We start from the raw sequence: 14,251 nt of genomic DNA on the forward strand, positions 1-14,251 counted from the left end.
ACTTCTGGTGCAGTTTGACATAGTCCCCTGTTCTTTGTATTTCCTGCAAAATTGGCAGCTGGATCCAGAGACTCTACAGAGTTGGGCCGGATCCCATTGGCAGGACCCTAAGTGGTGTGGCATTCTTTCATCAGGAGGCACACGATGTTCGGTTGCGTCTCCTAGTGTGATGTTAGCAGCGGAGGTGCTCAATGCCAAGATCCATTAATTCACTGCAAGTTGCAAAATGGTGATGTTCTAGTTCTATCATTTCCCTTTTACTTATAAGTTGGAATGCTTTTGATTAAGAGGTGTTTCCCTTCACCGACTGTTTTATTACTCAGAGATATTGTCAGCGGTGTGCCGGAGTCACATTTACCAGTTTGTGAGAGCTAATTGTGCACACCTCTTCCCATTGGTAGCTTGAAATTGGCCACAATAAGAGAATTTACACCATGGAAATTTACAAATGATGTAAATCAGGGCTTCCCACCCCCCCACCCCCCCCCCCCAGAGAGCCAGTTGTTAAACATTTACCAGCACACGACCAGGTACAGTTTATATAGGAAAGGCGGGATAAATTCTCCGTTCTATCCCTATATTTAACAGTTTTCAAGATAATGAGTTGGTTCCCTGACATTGTCCTAAGATGATCAAGTAGGATTTTTATATCATTATGAATTCATGGATTTGCACGTATCAGGTGAATTTTAATCCAGTGCTCTTATATCCTATTGAGGCCCAGATTGTCCCCACTTTGGCCAGGGTGTGGTTATGACAACTGGGGTGCCAGCAGCTATATATTTAGGTTTGTGATTTGTTTGAGTTGATAGCCACCATCTTAGTATTTGTTTTCCATTTGCCTCACCTGTTTTATATTCTTTTCTCTAGTTTTCCTTGCCTTATTTTGGATTAATCAACTATTTTTTATTATTCTTTTTTTCCTCCTTTCTCAGCTTCTTCATTATACATTTTTTATTATTGTCTTAGTGGCTACCCTAGAGACTACAACATATATCTGGGCTCCTTTTATCCTTTTGTTCCACAGTCTCTAGCATAGGTTTCTATCTTCAAGGTCACCTCATGGTCCCAATGGCTTCCTCAGCTATAGCTACAGCTATCATCTTCACATCCCAGGCAACTGGAAGGAAGAATTAGGAAAGGACAAAAGGGGGCACTCCGTTAAACAGCTTTCCTGGAAATCCCTTCCCATGACTCATTAAATCCTAATGGACATCTTTAGCTGAAGTGCAGGCTAGGATATGTAAAGTTTTGTTTGGGCACCATACCCAGGTGTTACTAAGGAGGGAGTTACTGTTACTAAGGAGGAAGTGCAGGATGGATACTGGGTAGGCAGTGTGCAGTTGCTGCCTTACTTTCTTTGGACCTCATCGGAAAAAGTGGGCAATTTGACTGGAAAACAGATATGGCAGCTTAAGAATTCTAAGCATGGTCAGAAATACTTTTATACCTCTACTTTCTTAGTAATTTAAAGACAAATCAGCAAACTTTTCTCCTTAATGAAAATTCTGTGTTACGTTCCTGACCTTTCAAAAGCACATTTTTATGTTGTGAAGAAAATTCAATGTCAAGATCTAATAGAAAAGTGAATAATTGAACAAAGCTCTCCAAAGACTATGTTTTAGGAAAATATAATGTCCTCTACCCTCTCTCCCCATGTCCTCCAATGATCTGTATTTTGTCATCAAAAGTTTTTAAGGCAAGAGACTCTTTGAATAATCTGGACAGAGATTGTTAGAATAGTGTCATTCAAGTGTTTCAGAAATGCAGCTGAATTAGAGCAATATAGTGATCTGTTGACAGGGATGGATTGGTGTAGATATAAGTACACAAAATTATAGACTGAGAACTCTAGGGCCCAGAGGGACCTCGCATATTATCAGTTTTCCTTATGATGCAAGGAAATAGAGGAGTTAAGGATTCTTGGCAAGTCAGGTTTGAGTAGAGCTGGATCCCGATCAAGTTGCTCCCCTCTACGGATAATACTTGAGTCGTCCACCAACACTACATTTGATAGGGCCTAGTTTTGCTCCAATTAGTTGTAAGGTCAGGCACTACCTCTCTTGCTAGTGTAGGAGGGGAGGAACCCTAGACTGACACGGAAGTCTGACTTAACTCCTAAAGTCTTCCTTCTATTGACTCCAGCTCTCCTTCCCAGCCACCTCCAGTCCCATTGGTTGTGGCTCTGCCCTGTGAGGCCCACAGAACAAGCCTAATTTGTCTGGTACCACATGAGCCTCCAGAGAATTGAAAACAGCCATCATCTTCCCTCGCACTTCTGATTTCTCCCCCTCTAAGAGCTCCACATCGCCATGGGGTACTTGTAAATATCCATAGCACCTTTCTGGAACAGAGGGCATCTGCAGTTGTTTGCTGCAGAGTGAGATGGTATCTGTGGTGTTGATGTAAAGCTGTCATGTTACACACCACCTAGGAGCATGTCCTCATGAATGGCCACCTTGCATACCTCCTGAGAGCACATCCTCGTGAACTGAGGGTGCCAATGTTGCAGCGGCCCCTGCAGAAGCTGAAGGCCCATGGAAGCAGAGGCCCCCTACTTTTGTGGGTTTGCTGGACAGACTGCCTTTGCTGATCTGGATCCAGATTTTAAAGTTGCAGGGCAGTTTGTGAGCAAACTAAAAATGCTTACTGTACGCTGTGAAGATGGCACGCCATGAGACAAGCAGAGACTTTCATCTGTCTTTCTGCTAATGGTGAGTAACTATGCCCAGCCATCCATAGACTAGTTCCTCCAGAGACTATAGGCTGTGAAATGTCTTGTCCAGACTGGGACTCAGTCCACGTCCAGGGTACAAAGAGAACCCTCCCAACTGTGACTCACATAGTAGCAGAGCTTGGGAGAAACCTGAGGGAATACCTGGCCCCCTCTATGGATGAACAAATGATGCATAGTTACATCCACCATCTGCTCTAACTGGTTATATAGACAAATAGCCCATTCTTCTCCCTTTTCAAAACAGTCGTTTCCATGGAAAAGAAACCCATAACCTTGATTAGAGACTTCTGCCCCCCCAGAATCTCTGTTTCCTTATCTGTAAGTTAAGGAGGAGCTCCTCAAAATAACCAAGACCTGTTTCAAGTTCCATGACAAGTGAGACTAGAGTCACAGATTGAGCTAGGGAGAGGATCCAGGCATTCTAGGTCCTAGCCAGGGGCCAAGCATATACCCCTTGCCTCTTAGCCTTCTTACCTTGTCTCCCCCAGCCCTCCACAATGAAATAGAAAGAATCCTTTCTTGTCTTTTCAGAACTGCGTAATACAATTATTCTGATTACTACAGAGGGCACTTACCACTAAACATGAGGATTCATTTTCTGTAATGCTGAAATTTATATCAGGATCCATTTAGGCTCAATTAGCCTCATGGAAGATAATGGAGGGCAGTTGCAATCTGTTATTTTTTAATATACATGCAGTTGTTTAGATACCTTTTGTTTGTTTCTCGGTGCTGCTCTATGGGAGAAGCAAGTGTAAAGGTGCTTAAATAAAAACTCAATATTAATAATGAAAATGTTGCCTGACTGGCTAAATACGGCAATACTATTGGACAGGCACTTTATATGTATCTCCCCTGAAGTATGATAAACATATGAAAACACATTTTAGCTTCACTTGTAATCAAATAAATGCAAATACATTTTTAAAGTAATGAGATAGCATTTTGTTACCTATAAAATTATTAAAAAAAAAAAGGTTTTTTAATGACTCTCAGTTTGGCAAATGAGAGGCAAGAGGGGCACCTGTATATGCACAGTGAATTGGTGCATCCCTCCTGGAATGCAATTGAACAGTATGTATGAAGAGCCCTTTGACTCAAGAATTCTACCTTCAGAAATTTACTCTAAAACCTAATCAAGGAGGCAGATGTCGATTTATGTATAAAGGTATTAATCATAGCATTCTTTAGGGGAAAATTGGAAACAAAATGTCTCAAAATAGGCAGATGATTATATAAATGATTGCAGTATATCTCTAAACTTAAGACTGCTTTAAAGCATTGCTGATTACGGTTTTGAAAACAGTTAACATGGAAAATGTTAGGCTGTAATGTTCAGTCCAAAGAGTAGAATGCAAAATTGGATGCCAGGTGGTCAATTTTGTAAGAAACAAAATAAATAGAAATAGATGGTGTATGTGGTAAGATTATGGTTGTTCTTTTCTAAATTTTTTGTATTTTCTAAATTGTATACAATAGATGTGTATTATTTTTTTTTATAATCAGAAAAAACGAGCATTGTATTTGAAAGGAAAAGAAAGGCCAAGGGCTGAGGTGAATTCGTGAGGGTTTCTAGGGTAGAAGTGCTTGCAGAGGCCATTGAGGTCCACCTTGCCCTTCCCAGAGCAGCCCAGAGACTTCCTTATTTTGATGCAGAGCCACAGTGGACAAGGAGAGCACAGTATGTGTGAGCACATCTTTAGCCAGTTGTGGATTCATCTTGCTCTCCCCCAACATGACTTGGGGATGCTTTCCTGAACACAACCCCTCACCACTGAGCCACCTTGGCATTTTTTTTTTTTTAATTTTTTTTTTCAACGTTTATTTATTTTTGGGACAGAGAGAGACAGAGCATGAACGGGGGAGGGGCAGAGAGAGAGGGAGACACAGAATCGGAAACAGGCTCCAGGCTCTGAGCCATCAGCCCAGGCTCTGAGCCATCAGCCCAGAGCCCGACGCGGGGCTCGAACTCACAGAGCGCGAGATCGTGACCTGGCTGAAGTCGGACGCTTAACCGACTGCGCCACCCAGGTGCCCCATGCATTTTTGATTCTTAAATGTTTCATGAGTGTTTCATGAACACTGTGTTTTAAACTGTCCCTTCCTTCAGCCACCCTGAATCCAGACTCTGCTGCAAGTAAGAGGTTACAAGTTATAGGATGAGCACTGCCCCCTCCCAGGAGAAAGGAAGGCTACTGGGCTAGCCTTGCCTCAGTAGGCTGGAGGCAGGGCACCTCAGGGGATGATGTGTTCCTGCCATTTCCCACTGGCTTGACTCTCCCCATCCAAGGCAGAAACCCCAGTAGGGAGAAGGTCATAACAGCAATGGAGAGGTGACAGCAGCCCAATACATTCATGAAGAGCTGTGGTCAGCCTTGGATAGTGCTCTTTCCAAGAAATCCTGGGGATCAGGAGGGTTCAAAGAGAGGGACCAGGATGGGGAAGGGCCTTTCCTAGAACAAGCAATTTGGGACTCTGAGCGAGCTTGGCCAGAGAAATGATCACTTTGAGTATTCAAATATCTCAAGAGCCTCTAGATTGAGAGGGGTTAAACCTACTTTACATGTGACTCTAATGATAGAAGCTGAATCAACAGGCAGAACCCACAGGGAGACAACTTTCAACTTAATACATATGGGCCCCTATATTTGAACACAGTGTGCTTAAAATTTTTTTGTTGAGTGCATAATATTTGCACATGGTAAAACATTCAAAAGCCACAAAGAGATAGACAGTGAAAAGCAAGTTGTTTTCCCATGTCTGTCTGTCGGTCACATGTCAGTCCCAAGCTGCCCTCCCCCTGCCAAACTACCCCTGGCCCCCCGCCACCACTGGGCAACCAGTATTAACAGTATATTCTTCCAGAAATAGTCTATGGTCTTGTATAGTCTATATACAAGCATACTATTAGCATGTAATACATTCCATTCTACATATATCTTTTTTTAATTCAAAACTATTTAAAAAATTTTATTAAAAATTTTTTTTAATGTTTATTTTTGAGAGAGAGAGACAGAGCACGAACATAGGAGGGGCAGAGAGAAAGGGAGACACAGGATCTGAAGCAAGCTCCAGGCTCTGAGCTGTCAGCACAGAGCCCGATGTGGGGCTCAGGTCTTGAACTCACAAACCGTGAGATCATGACCTGAGCCCAAGTCCGACGCTTAACCCACTGAGCCACCCAGGCACCCTGCCCTGAAAACTATTTATAGTTATTCTCCCTCAGTCTTTCTTCTTCATTTTAAAGTTTATTTATTTTGAGAGAGAGAGAGTAAGTGAGGGAGAGGCAGAGAATGAGGGGGGGAGAGAGAGACAATCCCAAGCAGGCTCCACACTGTTAGCGTGGAGCCCAATGCAGGGCCTGAACTCAGGAACCGGGAGATTGTGGCCTAAGCTGAAGTTGGGTAATTAATAGACCAAGCCACTCAGGTGCCCCTTTCTTTTTTTTTAATGAAAGCATTCAACTCTTTGAATAACTGAATTATAATTTATTAAGCTCTCCTCTTAATGAGCATTTAGGATGTTTGCAGCCTCTAGTCATTATATAAAACACTGCAGTGAGTGCCTTTGTATATATGGAATACATGTGTAAATACATTTGTAGAGTTAATACCTAGAATTGAAATTGCTAGGTTAAAAGATCTTATCAATGTTAAAATTTAAAACCATTTAATACCAATGTGAAGTTCAAAATTCAGAAGCTACAAAGTGTGTAGGTGAGAGCCTGCCCTTCAGCCTTCTAGTTCTTTCCCCCAGTTAGCTAGTGTTATGAGTCTTATGTATATTCTTAAATAACAATTTGTTTCTCTTTTTAAAAATACAAATGGTAGCTAATGGTACTCATGATTTTGTGCCTTGCTTTAAAAAAATTAACAATATATTGTGAAAATTGTTCTCAATCAGCAGTAGCCAAAGAGCTTTCTTTTTCTTTTTTTAAAGAGTTATATGGAGAAAAAAAACCAGGGCCTAACTTAAAAAAAAAAAAAAAAAAAAAAAAAGAGTTATATGGCATTTCATTAAATGCATGTGCCATAATTTATTTCTACTTTAATGTTGGGCATTTTGGTTATTTGAAATGTTTTGCTACTGGTACACATTTAAAACTTTTTCATAGATACTGCCAAATTGCCCTTCATAGAAAATGTACAAATAGACACCCCCACTAACAAAACATGGGTTTGTTTTCCAACATCTCCAACAACACATGTATTATGAAACTTTTGGTCTTTGTCATTACATGATATCTCAATGCTGCCTTTATTTCAATATCTTTAATGAGTGAGGTTGGGCACTTCTATAGATGAACCATTTATAATTGCTTTACCATCAATTAGCTATTCCTATCTTTCGCCAATTTTTCTACTGGCGTTGTTGATCTTTTAATTACTGATTTTTATTTTTATTTAAAAACATTTTTAAAATCAATTATTTATTTTCAGAGAAAGAGAGGCAGAGAGAGAGAGAATCCCAAGTAGGCTTCATGCTGTCAGCACAGAGCCCGACCTGGAGCTCGAACCCATGAGCTGTAAGATCATGACCTGAGCTGAAGTTGGACATCCAACCAACTGAGTCACCAGGGCTCCCCATTAATTACTGATTTTTATCTTCTATTGAATGTTTATGACCTTTCTTTCTCCAAGATTAAATTAAACTGTATTTCCTTCTAGTACGTTCATGGTTTCACCACAGAAATCTTTCATCCATTTGGATTTTATTTTTCTTATTTTTATTTTTTAAATGAAAAAAAACCTTTTGTTTTTTAAGCTGGCTCCACACCCGGCATGGAACCATGTGTGGGGCTTGAACTCACAACCCTGAAATTAAGACCTGAGCCGAAATTGGGCACTTAACCAACTGAGCCACCCAGGCACCCCTGGATTTTATTTTAAAATGAAAAGTAAGGGGCGCCTGGGTGGCGCAGTCGGTTGAGCGTCCGACTTCAGCCAGGTCACGATCTCGCGGTCTGTGAGTTCGAGCCCCGCGTCGGGCTCTGGGCTGATGGCTCGGAGCCTGGAGCCTGTTTCCGATTCTGTGTCTCCCTCTCTCTCTGCCCCTCCCCCGTTCATGCTCTGTCTCTCTCTGTACCAAAAATAAATAAAAACGTTGAAAAAAAAATTTAAAATGAAAAGTAAAATATAAGATGTAAGAAAGGGAGTCAGCTCATTTATTTTTTAAGATCATCATATAATTTATTTAAACTTTAGAGCCATTTCAGGGTCAGGACCATGTGTGATTCATCTCCATAGTACCTCTTACTAACAATAACTAGCACTTAATGAGAACTCAGTAGGGCCAGGATGTCCATATATCTGTGTGCTGAATTATTCCAAAGCTCTTGAATTTTCTAGGACACTACTCCCTTCATAGCGTAGTACTTTACCCTATGGCTCCCAGTCAGTGTTATTTTATTTTATTTTATTTTATTTTATTTTATTTTATTTTATTTTATTTTATTTTTTTATTCTTATACTTTAATTGTTTTTTTTTATTTTATTTTTTTAAATATAATTTATTGTCAAATTGGTTTCCATACAACACCCAGTGCTCATCCCAACAAGTGCCCTCTTCAATGCCCATCACCCACTTTCCCCTCTCCCCCACCTCCCATCAACTCTCAGTTTGTTCTCAGTATTTAAGCGTCTCTTTTGTTTTGCTTCCTTCCCTCTCTGTAACTTTTTTTCCCCCTTCCCCTCCCCTATGAATGTTATTTTAATGAATGAATAAATGTGGGTATATTTAATTTGGGCCACATCTTGATTCAGGCTAACAAAGAACAGAAATTCACAGAACCCAATCGGTCCAAGTAGACGCCTCTACACATCCAGCATGGAGTTGGGCGATTGCACTGGGCTAAGTGTAATTCTACCACTTACCTCTGACCTCCAAGCAAATACTTTAACCATTGTGTGCTTCTGTTTTCCCCATCTGTGAAATGGAATAACAAAACCTAGCTCAGAGGAGTATTGTGAGGGTCAAATGAGGTATTGTCTGCATAAGGTCTTGAAGGATATCAAGGTGGTGTGCCTTAAGAGATTATGGCTCAAGTGTGGATAATGCAGATACCCTTAATGGCACACACCTAGTTATATGTCTTTCTGGTAGGACTGAAAAAAGGGGGGGAGGCTGGACAGAGGACAGAGTTATTGGGAGGTGGGGGCTGTGAATAGCTATTTCTGTTCTCCAAGTGACCATTCTTTAGGCATAGATTGAAATTCCCTGTGGAGCCACACTAATGGACACATTAGGATCAGTTGACAAAGTACCGTATGCTCTCAAATGTTCTCCCATTAAGCTTCATGGGAAGCAGCAGGGATTCATGGACCATTATAGGAAATCTGCCATGACTTTAGCCTCTGGTAAACCACAGGCTCTGGAAGATTAGACTATGCCCCCAACTATATGATGGTGCACAAAGCATCACTTATATTTTAAGACAGAAGTTCTGTAAAATTAGGTTATCCTTATCTTGTCCATACTAGAATCAGAAAAGCATCTTTTATTTTTGAAAATATGTATGTTTTAATAATGGATTATTCTGCAAACACTCTGGCTGTTTGGTTTCAAGCTAATCAGCATGTGCAACAGTCATTAGTCAGGGTCTAGATTATAAAAGTGTATCATTTCTTCAACGTCACTGTGGTTTTTCATAATCCACACGTTACATTTACAGATTTAAAGTATGGTTGACATTCCAGAATTTGCAAAAAGTATCATCTCTTTTTACATTAATTAACTTACAGTTTTAAAAAAAGGAAAAAAAGAAAAAAAGAGAAGAAAGAAAGAACCGAGCTCCACAAATTGTGAAAGAAGAAGCAGACTTTAAGTGTCAAGATCTCAGAGTTTCAAATAATAATAGCTGCTTTTTATTAAATGTCTACAGTACACCGATTCTCTGCTGGGTGCTTTATCCTTATTATTTAATTTAATCCTCACAACACTCCCCAAAGTCAGTATTATCTGTTTATTATGATGTGAAAACTGAAAGGTTACATAGTTGTCCAAGGTCACAAAAGCTAGCAAGGGCAAGAGCTGGTATTCAAGTCATGTCTGACTCTACGGCCCAGATCCTTCCCAGAACATCCCTGATTCAAAGAAAAGACTAAGACACAATGTCTCGGTACGTAGTCCATCATAACAAAATATGAATAAATCCTTGTTTTTAACAAAATCAAGGTCATCCACCTCTCTCCCTATCCTACACTAAGATGGGAGAGAGTGCCTCCAACATGCTCCCCTGTGCGCAGGGCCTCTCCATGTACTGGTTCCAGAACTCAGGGTTGTAACAGAGTGCTTTAACCGAAGAGGGTCTAGCACTAGCCCTCCATCTTCCAGCTCCCTTCAGTCATGTTTGCTCTGCTTGTACCTGTCTTCTACATTGGGCTTCCATTTAATAGGATCTGAACTGAATAAAGGATTCCACTGGTCTGCCCTTCATTCACCAAAGTTAGAAATACACTAGGGGTGCCTGGCTGGCTCAGCTGGTACAGAGTGTGACTGTTGATCTTAGGGTTGTAGTTCTGAGTCCCATGTTGGATGTAGAGATTACCTAAAAATAAAATCTTTAAAAAATTCCTTCAGAGCACCTGGGTGGCTCAGTCAGTTGGGCATCCAACTTCGGCTCAGGTCATGATCTCATGGTTCGTGGGCTCGAACCCCATGTCGTCGGGTTCTGTGCTGACAGTTCAGAGCCTGGAGCCTGCTCTGGATTCTGTGTTTTCCTCTTTCTGCCCCTCCCCCTCTTACACTATGTCTCTCTCACAGAAATAAATAAACATTAAAAATAATTTTTTTAAAATTCCTTCAGCTTAAGATATTTACTAAGGCAAGATGCCATAGGCAGTTGGCTGGCTCAGTCATGTGACTCTTGATCTCAGAGTCATGAGTTCAAGCCACTTGTTGGGCATAGAGTTTACTTAAAAGTAAAATTAATTAAAAAAAAAAGAAAAACACTGATGATGCTCAATTCTTTCTTTTATAGATGACACTCAGACACAGTGGACTTGAGTGAAATAACCCAGGAAGGTAGGTAGATCCTTTTCTCTTTAAAGTTTTAATTGCTGGGTCACTACAGGGAAACTATGGAATGATAACGACAACCATCGTGGAAATATGTTCCAAGAGCCTTTCTGGCCTGTTGACCCAATAGCAGATTGCGGCTGACCCAGTTTTATTATTTTTTTTTTAATTTTTTTTCAACGTTTTTATTTATTTTTGGGACAGAGAGAGACAGAGCATGAACGGGGGAGGGGCAGAGAGAGAGGGAGACACAGAATCGGAAACAGGCTCCAGGCTCTGAGCCATCAGCCCAGAGCCCGACGCGGGGCTCGAACTCACGGACCGCGAGATCGTGACCTGGCTGAAGTCGGACGCTTAACCGACTGCGCCACCCAGGTGCCCCCTGACCCAGTTTTAAATTCTGGCTCTATCACCTACTACTGGATTATTTTGAGCAAGTTACTTAACTTTGCTTAGTCTCTTCATCTGCAAAAGGGACACCCTAATACCTGCTTGTTGGGGTTTTGTGATAGTTAATAGCATATTTAAAACACGCAGCACGTAATAGGTGTTCCTTTCCATCCTCAGAACCTCCCAATGTGCTGTTCCCTGTCTGGAAACTCTTCTCTCTTATTTAGGTAGCTAACTTGTACTCATTCTTTAGTTTCTTTCATTTCTTTCCCTGGGTTTGAATCTTCTTAGATTCTTACTAATCAAGTGACCTTGGGAAAGTTAGCCTTAATTTCCTCCTCTATAAAATGGGGTTCCATAGAATTATAAAAATGAGATCACATAAACTGCTTAGAACTGTGACTAACAAATATTAGGTCTCAATACATTTTAACAAGGGCAGTCTGTGGAGTCCACAAAATAATTCTGGAAGACCCTCTTTCCTTCATAAGCAAGCTATTCACATTGCCTAAAAGCTTAGGATTGTTATGCTTTACTCTTGGAGTTTAGGATTTTCACCAGGGCATGTTTTTAAAAATCCATCTGCCAATCTCTGTCTTTTAATTGGTCTATTTATACTACTTACATCTACCTTAATTATTGAAATATTAGAACTTAAATATTAGTACTATAAGTCTGACATTTTATTATTTATTTTCTGCTTGTCCCTCATTTTTCATTCCTGTCTTTCTTGCCTCCCTGTGATTACTTGAGCAATTTTTTAGAATTCCAATTTGAGTTGTCTGTAATGTTTTTGGGTGTATCTCTTTGTCTAGTTTTTTATTTGTTGGTCAAATATTAAATTGTGCATACATAACTTACCACAGTTTACTGATGCTGACATTTTACCACTTCAAGTGAAATGTGCATTTTTGTCCCTTTACCCTCCCTCCTTTTTAATATAATTATCTTAAATATTATATACATTGAGATCATCCAACAATATTTATAATTTTTATTTCCAATACCAAACACAAATTTAAAAAATTAAAAAAATTTTTAATGTTTATTTATTTTTGAGAGAGAGAGTGAGTGAGCATGAGCAGAGGAGGGGCAGAGAGAAAGAGAGACACAGGATCTGAAGCAAGCTCCAGGCTCTGAGCTGTCAGCACAGAGCCTGATGTGGGGCCTGAACCCATGAGCCACCCAATCACCCCCCAAACACAAATTTTAAAACTCAAGAGGAAAATGGCATTTTATATTAACCAATATTTTTACTCTTTGTGTTATCCTTTCTTTATTGCTGATGTTCCAAGTTTCCTTCTTTTATCATTCTTTTGCATCTGAAGAGTTACCTCTACTCATCCTTTTAGGGGAGGAAATTGGTGACCACAATTTCCCTTAGTTTTTCTTCCTCTTAGTCTTCCACCTTCCTGTCTGAAGGATATTTTTGCTGGATATAGAATTCTAAGTTGATGGTGATTTTCTTTCAGCACTTGAGAAATGTTGCACCACTTCTTTCCAGCCTCCATTTCAAATCAGAATTGGGCTGTCATTGGAATCAGTGTTCCTCTGTAAGTCGTTTGTCATTTCTCTCTGATGTCAAGATTTTTGTTGTTGTTGTTGGTAGTTTTCAGAAGTACAAATATGATGCCTTGGTGTTTGTTTATTTGAGTTTATCCCTTCTGGAATCTGTACAGCTTCTTCAATCTAGACTTTTGTCTTTTGCCAAATTTGGGGAATTTTCAGCAATTATTCCTCAACTGCTTTTTCAGTCCCACTTTCTCTCTCTCCCCTGTCTTTCTGGAACTCCGATAAGATGAGGGATAACTCCCCCCTCCCCCCGCCCCCAATCGTTTTTCTCTCTGTTGTTCAGAATGGGTACACACTATTAATTTGGCCTTAAATTCACTGATTTTATCCTTTGTTACTTCCACTCTATTACTGAGTTTATCCAGGGAGTTCTTTTTTAACTTCTTTTGTTGTATTTTCCAGTTATATAATATCCATATGGTTATTTTTTATAACGTCTATTTATTTGTTGATATTTCCTATGTTTTCTTTTTTCTATTGTAATCATAGCTTAATATTCATAATATTAAAATACCATATACGTTTTAATTTTGAAGTCATGTAGCAATTAATTTTCCTCTCCTGAAAAAAGGAATGACAAAAATAAGACTTAACTCATAGAATTTTCTTGAGATTAAATGACGTAATAAAAGTTCCTATTAAATTATATGTTCAATAGACATCAATTATTATTGAAGATTTCTAATCAGTTTCTAATCAGCATTTTTTTAAATTTCTGTTTTGTTTTTATTTTAATTTTATTTTTTTAAATTACATCCAAATTAGTATATAGTGCAACAATGATTTCAGGGGTAGATTCCTTAATATCCCTTACCCATTTAGCCCATCCCCCCTCCCACAACCCCACCAGCAACTCTCTGTTTGTTCTCCATATTTAAGAGTCTCTTATGTTTTGTCTCCCTCCCTGTTTTTATATTATTTTTGCTTCCCTTCCCTGTGTTCATCTGTTCTGTGTCTTAAAGTCCTCATATGAGTGAAATCATATGATATTTGTCTTCCTCTGACTGACTAATTTCACTTAGCATAATACCCTCCAGTTCCATCCATGTCATTGCAAATGGCAAGATTTCATTCTTTTTGATTGCCGAGTAATACTCCATTGTATATATATATCACCTCTTCTTTATCCATTCATCCATCAATGGACATTTGGGCTCTTTCCATACTTTGGCTATTGTCGATGGTGCTGCTATAAACATTGGGGTGCATGTGCCCCTTCGAAACAGCATGTCTGTATCCCTTGGATAGATACCTAGTAGTGTAATTGCTGGGTCATAGGGTAGTTCTATTTTTAACCTTTTGAGGAACGGCCATACTGTTTTCCAGAGTGGCTGCACCAATTTGCATTCCCACCAGCAGTGCAAAAGAGATCCTCTTTCTCCGCATCTTCGCCAACATCTGTTGTTGCCTGAGTTGTTAATGTTAGCCATTCTGAAAGGTGTGAAGTGGTATCTCATTGTGGCTTTGATTTGTATTTCCCTGGTGGTGAGTGATGTTGAGCATTTTTTCATGTGTCAGTTGACCATCTGGATGTCT

The 14,251-nt window shown here is 39.8% G+C and overlaps 1 protein-coding gene across 2 annotated transcripts in view; it reads left to right on the top strand.

Annotated features, from left to right (window-relative positions):
- FRMPD1 (FERM and PDZ domain containing 1) overlaps positions 1 to 14,251 on the top strand; it is a 143,576-nt gene that overhangs the window by 27,589 nt on the left and 101,736 nt on the right. Inside the window, exon 2 of one of the 2 annotated variants that reach the window (XM_045469100.1) lies at positions 10,716 to 10,759. The exons of the other annotated variant lie outside the window; for it this stretch is intronic. The gene's annotated coding sequence lies outside the window, so the exon portion shown is untranslated. The remainder of the gene's footprint in view (positions 1 to 10,715; positions 10,760 to 14,251) is intronic. 2 annotated transcript variants of the gene reach the window in all.

This window comes from Leopardus geoffroyi, chromosome D4 (assembly GCF_018350155.1).
Source record: "Leopardus geoffroyi isolate Oge1 chromosome D4, O.geoffroyi_Oge1_pat1.0, whole genome shotgun sequence".
NCBI lineage: Eukaryota > Metazoa > Chordata > Mammalia > Carnivora > Felidae > Leopardus > Leopardus geoffroyi.